Source organism: Cebus imitator, unplaced genomic scaffold (assembly GCF_001604975.1).
Source record: "Cebus imitator isolate Cc_AM_T3 unplaced genomic scaffold, Cebus_imitator-1.0 Scaffold326, whole genome shotgun sequence".
NCBI classification, from domain to species: Eukaryota; Metazoa; Chordata; class Mammalia; order Primates; family Cebidae; genus Cebus; species Cebus imitator.
In genome coordinates, this window is record NW_016107641.1 from 1,171,681 (window position 1) to 1,184,070 (window position 12,390).

The window sequence follows — 12,390 nt, forward strand, 5'->3', positions numbered from 1 at the left end:
TTTATAGATTCAAAGACACAAACTGATTAAAAGGAAAAGGATAGAAAAATATATGCCACACAACAGTAACCATAAGACAGCTGGAATTGGTCATGTTAATATATGATAAAACAGACATTAAGAAAATAAACATTCTTGGCCAGGCAAGGTGGCTCACACTTGTAATCCCAGAACTTTGGGAGGCTGAGGTGGGTGAATCACCTGAGGTCGGGAGTTTGAGATCACTCTGACCAACACAGAGAAACCCCAACTTTACTGAAAATACAAAATTAGCCAGGCGTGGTGGATCTTGTCTGTAACCCTAGCTACTTGGGAGGCAGAGGCAGGAGAATTGCTTGAACTGGGAGGCAGACGTTGTGGTGAGCCAAGATGGTGCCATTGCACTCCACCTAGGCAACAAGAGCAAAACTCTGTCTCAAAAGAAAAAAAAAAGAAAGAAAGAAACATTCTGAAAAAAAGGAAGAGTTAGCAATGAAAAAGTGAAGGTATTAGGAAGTGATAACAATCATAAATGTATGGAGATAACATGGGAGACTCAAAATGCATAAAGCAAAACCAGAAAATATTGAAGGAGAAACAGAACTGATTAAAGTTGGAGATTTCCATATCCCAATCTCAATAATTGGCAGAACAACTAGACCAAGTATCAGCAACTATATAGATGTCTTGAACAACAATATCAACTAATTTGACCCAATAAATATACCTAGGGCATTCCTCACAATGACTGCAGAATATCCATTATTTTTAATTACATTTAGAATAGTCTCTAAAAGAGACCTATGGTAGGCCATAAAGCATGTCCTGATCAATTAAAAAATTTAAATAATACAAAGTATATTCTCTATCTTTGAATTAAAAATAACAACAGAAAGAAATTTTGAAAGCCTTCAAATATTTGGAAGTTAAACAACACACTATTAAATCACCCACATGTCACACAGGAAATCAGAAGGGAAGTTGGAATATATTTTGAATGGAATGAAAATGAAAAATAATATGCCAATATTTACAGTATACAGCAAAATCACTGATTATAAGGAAATCAATAGCTTTAAACACCTACATCAGAATATAAGAGCTCAAATCAATAAGCTAAGCTTTCACGTTACAACTAGAAAAATTAGAAACTAAATTGAAATCGAGCAGGAAAAGAAATAATAAAAGATTAGAGCAGAAATAAAAAAATCAAGGAACTAGAAAGCAGTTAAACATGAGGGGAAATCAATGAAACCAAAAATTAGTTTGTTGAAAACATTAATAAAATGGACAAGCCTTTGCCTGCACTGACCAAGAATAAAAAATCTCTAGTGAAAGAGGGGACACAATATCAACTCAACTGAAATTAAAAAGACTTATCAAGGAATACTATGAACAATCTTATGCCAACGAAGACAGAATTAATCACACACATACACATGCACTCACTTCCTGCCACAGACATATAAATAGACATAACACCAATACTTCACAACATCTTTCAGAAAATGAGGAGAGAACTTCCCAATCATTCTATGAGGCCAGTATTAAAGTGATATTAAATCTAGATGAAAACATCCTACAAAAAGAAAACTACAAGGCTAATATCCCTCATTAACATACATAAAAATGCTCAATAAAATATTAGCAAAGTAAATTCAGCAAGATATATAAAGGATTACACACCATGACTCAATGGGATTTATCCAGGAATACAACATTAGTTTGAAACCTGAAAACATCAATTAATGTTGTACATCTATTACACATCTATTTGTTTTATTAATATAAATAGAATAAAGGACAAAACTCATATAATCATCTAATGGATGCAGAAAAGCATCTGACAAAATTACAATAGCTATTCATGATTTTAAAAAAACAACAACTCTCAACAAACTAGGAGTAGAAGGGAAATTAGTGAACGTGTTAAAAGGTATCTATGACAAACCCAGAGACCAACATCATATGTAACCATAAAAATACTTAATGCTTTCTCCTTAAAATAAGTACAAAGGCAGAAGTGGCCACTTTCTTCACTTCTAGTCAACATTATACTGTATTATTCTAGCTAGCACAATAGACAGAGAAATAGGGACAAAGTAGGGTAGGGAGAGGGAGAGGGAAGGAGAGGAAGAGAGAGAGAGAGAAAGAAATTTAAAGCCAGATTGCAAAGGAAGAAGGAAACCTGTTTTTATTTGCAGAGGATATAATACTGTATTTGGAAAATAATCACAAGAACTAATTTAAAAAACTGCTTTTTTTTGTTGAGTGTCTGCTGGGTTTTGGTATCTGTATGATATTGGTCTCATAAAATGATTTGGGAAGGATTCCCTCTTTTTGTATTGTTTGGAATAGTTTCAAAAGGAGTGGTACCAGCTTTTCTTTATATGTCTGATAGAATTCTGCTGTGAACCCATCTGGATCTGGCCTTTTTTTGGTTGGTAGGCTGTTAATTGCTGCCTCAATTTCAGCCCTTGTTATTGGTCTATTCAGGGTTTCAACTTCTTTCTGGTTTAGTCTTTGGAGGGTGCAAGTATCCAGGAATTTATCCATTTCTTCCAGGCTTACTGGTTTATGTGCATAGAGTTGTTTATAAGAATCTCTGATGGTGGTTTGTATTTCTGTGGAATCGGTGGTGATATCCCTTTTAGCATTTTTTATTGCATCTATTTGATTCTTCACTCTTTTCTTTTTTATTAATCTGGCTAGTGGTCTACTTTGTTGATCTTTTCAAAAAACCAGCCCCTGGATTTATTGATTTTTTAAAGGGTTTCTTTTGTTTCTATCTGCTTCAGTTCTGCTCTGATCTTAGTTATTTCTTGTCTTCTGCTAGCTTTCGAGTATTTTTTATCTTGCTCCTCTAGCTTTTTCAATTTTGATGATAGGGTGTTGATTCTAGATCTTTTCTCACTTCTCATGTGGGCATTTATTGCTATAAATTTCCCTCTAGACACTGCTTTAAATGTGTCCCAGAGATTCTGGTACTTTGTGTCTTCATTCTCATTGGTTTCGAAGAACATCATTATTTCCGTCTTCATTTCATTGTTTATCCAGTCAACAATCAAGAGCCAGTTGTTCAGTTTCCATGAAGTTGTGTGTTTCTGAGTTAGTTTCTTAATCCTGAGTTCTAATTTGATTGCCCTGTGGTCTGAGAGGCTGTTTGTTATGATTTCCATTCTTTTGCATTTGCTAAGGGGTGATTTACTTTCAATTATGTGATCAATTTTAGAGTAGGTGCAATGTGGTGCTGAGAATATATATTCTGTGTATTTAGGGTGGAGATTTCTGTAGATGTCTATTAGTTCCACTTGGTCCAGATCTGAGTTCAAGTCCTGGATATCCTTGTTAATTTTCTGCTCATTGACCTGTCTAATATTGACAGTGGAGTGTTAAAGTCTCCCATATTATTGTGTGGGAGTCTAAGTCTCTTTGTAGGTCATTAAGGACTTGCTTTATGTATCTGGGTGCTACTGAATTGGATGCGTATATATTTAGGATTGCTAGTTTTCTTGTTGCATTTATCCTTTTACCATTATGTAATGCCCTTCTTTGTCTCTTTTGATCTTTGTTGATTTAAAGTATGTTTTATCAGAGACTAGGATTGCAACTGCTCCTTTTTTTTGGCTTTCTATTTGCTTGGTAAATCTTCCTCCATCCCTTTATTTTTAGCCTATGTGTGTCCTTGCACATGAGATGGGTTTTCTGAATACAGCACACAGATGGGTTTTGACTCTTTATCCAATTTGCCAGTCTGTATCTTTTGATTGGGGCATTTAGCTCACTTACATTTAAGGCTAATATTGTTATGTGTGAATTTGATCCTGCCATTTTGATGCTAGCTGGTTGTTTTGCCCATTAGTTGGTGAAAATAGATGCAAAAATTTTCAATAAAATACTGGCAAACTGATTACAACAGCACATCAAAAAGCTTATCCATCACGATCAAGTAGACTTCATCCCAGGGATGCAAGGCTGGTTCAACACACAGAAGTCTATAAACGTAATCCACCACATAAACAGAACCAAAGACAATAACCACATGATCATCTCAATAGATGCAGAGAAGGCCTTTGACAAAATTCAACAGCCCTTTATGCTAAAAACTCTCAATAAACTAGGTACTGAAGGAATGTATCTCAAAATAATAAAAGCTCTCTACGACAAACCCACAACCAATATCATACTGAATAGGCAAAAACTGGAAGCACTCCATTAGAAATCTGACACTAGACAAGGATGCCCTCTCTCGCCACTCCTATTCAATATAGTATTGGAAGTTCTAGCCAGAGCAACTGGGCGAGAAAAAGAAATAAAGGGTATTCAATTAGGAAAGGAGGAAGCCAAATTGTCTCTATTTGCAGACAACATGATTATATATTTAGAAGGCCCCATCGTCTCAGCCCAAAATCTCCTTTAACTGATAAGCAACTTCATCAAAGTCTCAGAATACAAAATCAATGTGCAGAAATCACAAACATTCCTATGCACCAATAACAGACTAAAAGAGAGTCAAAAGAGCAAACTCCCATTCACAATTGCTACAAAGAGAATAAAATATCTAGGAATACAATTTACAAAAGTTGTAAAGGACCTCTTCAAGGAGAACTACGAACTACTGCTCAAGGAAATAAGAAAAGACACAAACAGATGAAGAAACATTCCATGCTTATGGTTAGGAAGAATCAATATTGTGAAAATGGCCATACTGTCCAAAGTAATTTATAGATTCAATGCTATCCCTATCAACCTACTTATGACCCTCTTCAAAGAACTGGAAAAAAACACCTTAAACTTCATATGGGACAAAAAGAGAGCCCACATAGCCAAGACAATCCTAAGCAAAAAGAACAAAGCTGGAGGCATCACACTATCTGACTTCAAACTATACTACAAGCCTACAGTAATCAAAGTAGCATGGTACTGGTACCAAAACAGAGATATAGACCAATGGAACAGAACAGAGGTATTGGAGGCAATGCCACACATCTACAACCATCTGATCTTTGACAAACCTGACAAAAACAAGCAATGGAGAAAGGATTCCATGTTTAATAAATGGTGTTTGAAAAACTGGCTAGTCAGGTGCAGAAAATAGAAATTGGACCCTTTCCTGTCACCTTACACTATAATTAAAGACTTAAACACAAAACCTAACACCATAAAAACCCTAGAAGAAAACCTGAGCAAAACCGTTCAGGACATAGGCAAAGACTTCATGACTGAAACACCAAAAGCATTGACAATAAAAGCCAAAAAAGACAAATGGGATCTAATTAAACTCCAGAGTTTCTGTACAGCAAAAGAAGCAATCATTAAAGTGAACCAGCAACCAACAGAATGGGAAAACATTTCTGCAATCTACCCCTTTGACTAAAGGCTAATATCCAGAATCTACAAAGAACTAAAACAGATTTACAAGAAAGAAAAACAAACCCATTCAAAAGTGAGCAAAGGACATGAATAGACACTTTTCAAAAGAAGATATATATGAGGCCAACAAACATATGAAAAAATGCTCATCATCACTAGTCATTAGAGAAATGCAAATCAAAACTACATTGAGATACCATCTCACGCCAGTTAGAATGGTGATTATTAAAAAATCTGGAGACAACAGGTGCTGGAGAGGATGTTGAGAAATTGGAACACTTTAACGCTCTTGGTGGGAGTGTAAATTAGGTCAACCATTATGGAAGACAGTGTGTTGATTTCTTGAGGACATAGAAATAGAAATTCCATTTGACCCAGCAATCCCATTACTGGGTATATATCCAAAGGATCATAAATCATTCTATTATAAAGACACATGCACATGTATGTTCATTGTGGCACTGTTTATAATAGCAAAGACCTGGAACCAACCCAATGCCCATCAATGATAGACTGGACAAGGAAAATGTGGCACATATACCATGGAATACTATGCAGCCAGAAAAAAATGATGAGTTCGTGTCCTTTGTAGGGACATGGATGAATCTGGAAACCATCATTCTCAGCAAACTGACACAAGAACAGAAAATCAAACACTGCATGTTCTCACACATAGGCAGGTGTTGAACAATGAGAATACCTGGACACAGGGAGGGGAGAACTACACACTGGGGTCTGTTGGTGGGGGGACTAGGGAAGGGGCAGCAGAGGGTAGGGAGGTTGGGGAGGGATAGCATGGGGAGAAATGCCAGATATAGGTGATGGGGGGATGGAGGCAGCAAACCACATTACCATGTATGTACCTATGCAAAAATCCTGCATGATCTGCACATGTACCCCAGAATCTAAAGTACAATTATATATATATATATATATATATATATATATATATATATATATTTAACTGCTAGAACCAATAAGCTTTTTAAGTCTCAGGATACAAGATGGACATAGCAAAAACCGACTGTATATCTACATCATCAACAAAAAATCCATACATGAAATTAAGAAAACAACGCCATTAACAATAGTATCAAAAAGAATAAACTATTTGGAAATAAACAATGATGTGAAGATATGCAGAAAACACTTCTGAGAGAAGATAAATAAAATATAAATAATTAGAAGTACATTTCTTTTTCATGAAGTTAAAGAATCAATATTGCTAGGACGGCAATTCTCTTCCAATGAATCTACAAATTCAATGGGATTCATATCAAAATCTCAGAAGCCTTTTATGGAGTGGAGAAATTGACATGCTAATTTGAAATTTTACATAAAAACACAAAGGGCCCAGAATAGGCAAAATAATTTTGTAAAAGAATCAAGTTACAGACTACCTATTTTTGCATTTTCTCCAGAGTTATAGTAATCAAGATAGTATGGTATATATCATATATCAATATGGTATAGGCACAAGGCTAGGTCTACAGGTCAATAGAATATAACTGAGAATCCAGAAGTAAACCCCAATATTTGTGGCCAGTTGATAGTTCCCAAAGGAGCCTGGGCAATTCAGTGGGGAAAGGAAAATCTTTTAACAAATGGTGCTGGGACAATTGGCTAATCCATAACCAAAACAGCAGCAGGAGCAACAACAACAACCACTAAAGCCCTCCAAACAAACAACAAAACAACACTTTTACTTTACCTCACACCATATACAAAAATTAACTCAAAATGGATCTTAGCTGTACATGTAGATGCTAAAACTATACAACTTCTAGAAACAAACAGAGGAGAAAGTGTTTGTGATGTTGGGTTAGGCGGACTCTTGGACACCATATCAAAATCATGATTCATAAAAGAAAAGATAGAAAAACTGAACTTCCACAAAATTAAGATTTTTGAGACTTTAAAAATTAAGCACATCATTAAGAAAATTAAAAGTCAAGCCACAGACTAGAAGAAAATATAGGCAAATTATATATCTGATAATAGATTTATATCTAGAATATGTAAACATTCTTACAACTTTAATAAGACAGATAACCTGATTTAAAAACGGACAAAAAATCTAAATAGGCATGTTACCAAAGAAGATATATAAATGGGCTGGGTGCTCTGGTTCACACCTGTAACCCACCACTTTGGAGGCTGAGGTGGGTGGATCACCTGAGGTCAGGAGTTTGAGACGAGCCCAGCCTGGCCAACATGGTGAAACTCTGTCTCTGCTAAAAATACAGAGACAGAGCGTGGGCATGGTGGTGGGTGCCTATATTGCCAGCTACTTAAGAGGCTGAGGCAGGAGAATCACTTGAACCCAGGAGGCGGAAGTGGCCGTGAGCCGAGATCGTACCATTGCACTCCTGTCTGGGTGATGAGAGCAAAACTCAGTATCAAAAAAAAAAGAGACATACTAATGGTTAATAAGCACTGGAAAATACATTCAACATCATTAATGATTAAGCAATGCAAATCAAATCCCCGATAAAATACCACTTTACGCCCACCAGGATGGCTATAATAAAAAGGTAGCAAGTGTTGGTAAGGATGTGGAAACATTGGGACCCTTATGTATGAGGTGGGATTGTAAGGTGGTGGGAATGTAAAATTGTACAGAGATTTTGGAAAACATTTTGACAGCTTCTTAAAAATTAAATATAAACCTACCATACCACCTAGCAAAAGAAATGAAAGCATATGTTCACAGAAACGCATGCATGTGAATGATCACAGCAGCATCATTCATCATAATCCCAAACAAAAAACAACCTGAAAGTCCACCAGTGTGCGAGTGGAGAAACCAAATGTGCATCCCTACAAGGAAGTATTACTCAGCTACAAAGGAACACACTGATCACGGATTCACACGAGAACCTGAATGACCCTCAAAACCTTATGCTACATGAAAGAAGCCCAGTGCAAAACACTACACAGTGCATACTTCCATTTATAAACAATGCCCAGAAAAGACACATTTATGAAGACAAAAAGCAGATCAATGATTTCCTTGGGCTGAGGTTGGGAGGGAGGATTATATTGCAGATGGGCTCAAGGGAATTTTTCGAGGTGCTGGAAATGTCCTAAAACTGGGTTGTGGTGATGGTTTTACAACTCTATGAATGTAGTAAAAATAATTAAGCTGTGAACTGCAAATGGGTGAATTTTATTGCATGTAACTTACATATCAATAATGCTGTTAAAATACACAGAATATGATTATAACCAAGGCTATGATGAAAAATAAAGCGGGAAAGAGTATCAGGCACCCAGGATGTGGTGGGACTGCACTTCCTGGATCTCTTGTGGGTGATTGGGACAGTGAGTAGTGTGAGACAGACTTGTAAGCAGAGTGTGATGTGTCCCTTCCAGGCTGAGGATTTAACTGCTGATGTGAGATCATTCACAAGCTCACTGTTTCTCTGCCCTCTAGTCTGGCAGCATCAGTCAGGTCTTTGAGTCACTATGATTGACAGTGTAGATCCGCTCCTCAACCAACCCAGGTGTCCTGTGACCCGGTGGTTGAGTAACTCATCCCTTTCAGACTCATACAGGTGGTCAGAGAAAGCCTTAAAAAAAGCTTTGGGTAAAAGTCTGAAGGAGGTGGGTTTGTAGGTCAGGAGGCTGTTCTGGCGGACAGTGGTCCAGAGAGTGGGAAGATCACATGCAAACACCAGAGCAGCAGGGAGGCCAGCACTGCTGGTGCAGAGGCAGAGCAGAGGTGGGGTGGCAGTGTGGGGAACTTAGGGCACTTGGCAGGAGATGCTACAATGGGCAAGGTGGGTGCTAGAGGAGGGCGAGTGGGCAGCCAACAGAGGTGTGGTAAGTGGCCTGGGCATCTGTGCAGATGTGCTGAATAACATGGATCTCCATGGATGTGACAGTGCTGATCAGATTTAGGTTCAAAGAGCCTTGCACAACCTCCAGGTCACAGGAAACCTGGGTGGGTTGAGGAGTGGATCCTGCCCTGTCAATCATAGTGACTCAAAGACCTGGGCTGATGCTGCCAGACCAGAGGGCAGAGGAACAGTGAGCTTGTGAATGATATCGTGTCAGCAGTTAAATCCTCAGCCTGGAAAGGACACGCATCACACTCTGCTCACCAGGTGCAATACAGAGAGATGGAAGGACCAAGGGTGGGAACAAGAAGAGCAATGGGGAGGATCCTTTGCAAGGATGCAGGTGGGAGCTGACCTCTCGCCCCGCTGCTATGTCATTATTCCTATGAACATTCTCATCAGATCAGTGCTGTGCTTGTAACCTTCAATAGCTCCCTATGGCCCACAAGAACAAGTCCAAGTTTCTCAATAGGGCCTCCACCTACCATTCCTCTCTTATTACCCCATTCCTACCACTTCAGCGCCCCTCTGTTTGAGTCCCCTATTCTCCCAGACACAGTCTTGCCCCTCTACCCGGGTTCTCACAGTCCCCTTACATTCCTGCCAGCAGTGCGGGAGAGAGTCTGCACTGGGAAAGGGCAAGGTGAGCACAGCCACAGAGTCTGGGAGGCGTGGGAGAGGGTTGTGATGGAGGCTCCCCATCCCAGGCTTCTCCCAGCCTTAGTCCTGACTTTAGCCTGCAGGTCAGGGATTTGGGGACTTGCAGGAATGGATGGATTCTAGGACACCTTCTCCTCTTTGGACACTCTGGCTGAGTAAGGGCAGAAGCCACTGTCTTTCTCTCCACCGTGATCCCGAGGCACAGTGGCTCCTTGGGGTGGGGAGTACCAGGAGGGTCAGACAGGGAGAAGCCAGCAGTCCTGGGAGAAAACCAGGCAGAACAGTGATCTGAAGTTTGAGAACTGGTGAAAAAAGAAGCTGCAGCTGGTGGTGCTGGCAGGAGAGTTCTGCAGGAGGAGCTGAGGCCCACAGTGATAGAGCTGAGGGAGCTGCCCACTACTAGGCGAGACCCTTAGCACAGAATTCACCAAATGAGAGGCCAAGAGGCACGCCGCTGGCTTCTGCTGGAGGGAAAGTGCTGGCAGGTTCTCAAGTAAAGAAATGAAGCACAGCAGTACAATTTAACCCATAAGAACCTTTCATTTGCCCCAATCCCTGAAAATGTCAGTTAAAAGCAAACTTAAGTTCCCAATAATCTCCATTAGCTGAGAAAGACAGAGGGAAGGTGGGGGGAGAAAGAAAGAGAGAGAGAGAGAGAGAGAGATTAGAGAGGAGAGAGAGAGACTGGGAGGTTGCAGGTGGAGGGAAGAAAGAGAAATACACAAAGGTGCTAACCAAGAGACCAAGGATGGGGAGGGGAAGCCCCTTCCCCATGTGCTGGAGACTTTTTTTTCCTGGAGTTTTTCATGAAATGGAATTGCCAGTTCAATTTTACACAGTAGTTAAAGTGCTTGAGATTAGGTCATTGTTTACAAATTAATCCAGTCAAATGGAATGAATGTGGATGAACCTTGAAAAAATTATGCTAAGTGAAAGAAGCCAGACGCAAGGCTTCATAAAAGGATACATATTCCATGAGTCCATTTATATTACAAATTCAGAATTGGAAAATCCATAGAGGCAGAACACAGATTGGTGTTTGCATGGGGTGGAGAAGAGGGAGCAACCTTTCAATAGGTACAAGGTGACGGAAAAATTTTGGAATTAAATGGAGCTTGTGGTTGCATAACATTGTGAATGTATGAGTTGCCATTGACTTTTACACTTTAAAATGATTAATTTCATGTTACGTAAATTTCACCTTGATAAAGATATTAATTCAATCAAATTCATGAACTTCAGGTGTGTCACGCAATATGCCCTCTGTCCCTTTCTCAAAGGATTTGCACCACGCTATGAAGCCAGGGAATTATTTCATCATAGAAATCTGGTGGCTGGAACTTTCTACAAAGGCAAGTTTCCAACCAGATAATGCAATAAGCCCGGCTCAGGGAACATAATACCTGGATATATTAGGTTTTATGCTTGAATAGAGTTAAAAGCTGATCTCAGCGGCTTTTCCACCCCCTATTTTCTCCTATGGAAGGTGAGATTCAGCGAGGTTGACAGTGTGAAAAGTATCTGCAGCATGAGGCCAGCCCGGGGTGCTGGCTTCTAGCCCACTCTGTTTTTTATCAACACAGAATTTTACTCCTCACCCCATGAATATCTACTCAGACCACAGCAAAGGGGCTCTGTGGAGTCTGAGCCCATCCTGGTCTTGGTCCTCTGGATCCTGACCCTGGCAGCACATTATATTATGTCACCTGGTACTTAAAAAATACGCTGATATCTTGGATTCATCCAAGACCAATTAAACCTGCATCTCTGGATAAAGAGCCTGGGAATTCTTAAACACACCGTGGGTGATTTTAACGTGGAGTAAGGTTGAGGTCTACTGACTGCATTTTACTCACTAGCATCTAGAATTTCCAATCTTTACCAGTCCTGGAGGGACTCAGGCATCATCATTTCATAACTGAGCCCATCAAGTCATGAGTCTGACTTGAATAGCACCTGAATGACACAGCCAATCCTCACCTGCGTAGTCTACCCAGGCAGCACCTGCACAATCCACCCAATCCTCACCTGTAGAGCCCACCCAACCAGCACCTGTATCACCCACCCATCTATAGAGCCCACCCAACCAGCAATGTACAACCTAGCCAACGAGCACCTGTGCAACCCACCAAGTCAGCACCTGCACAACCCACCCAGTCATCATCTGCAAAACCCACCCAGTCATTACCTGTACAACCCACCCAACCAGCACCTGTATCACCCACCCAATCCTCATCTATAGAGCCCACCCAACCAGCAATGTACAACCTAGCCAACCAGCACCTGCACAACCCACCAAGTCAGCACCTGCACAACCCACCCAGTCACCATCTGCAAAACACACCCAGTCATCACCTGTACAACCCACCCAGTTGTCACCTGTACAACCTAACCAACCAGCACCTGCACAACCCACCCAACCAGCACCTGCACAACCCACCCAACCAGCACCTGCAAAACCCACCCAGTCATCACCTGCACAACCCACCCAGTCAGCACCTGCACAACCCACCCAGTCAGCACCTGCACAACCCAC

At 40.1% G+C, this 12,390-nt stretch overlaps 1 protein-coding gene across 10 annotated transcripts in view; it reads right to left on the reverse strand.

Moving 5' to 3' along the window:
• The window catches only part of ARHGAP22 (Rho GTPase activating protein 22), a 217,522-nt gene that overhangs the window by 200,634 nt on the left and 4,498 nt on the right, over positions 1-12,390 (reverse strand). The gene's annotated exons all lie outside the window — the stretch shown is intronic.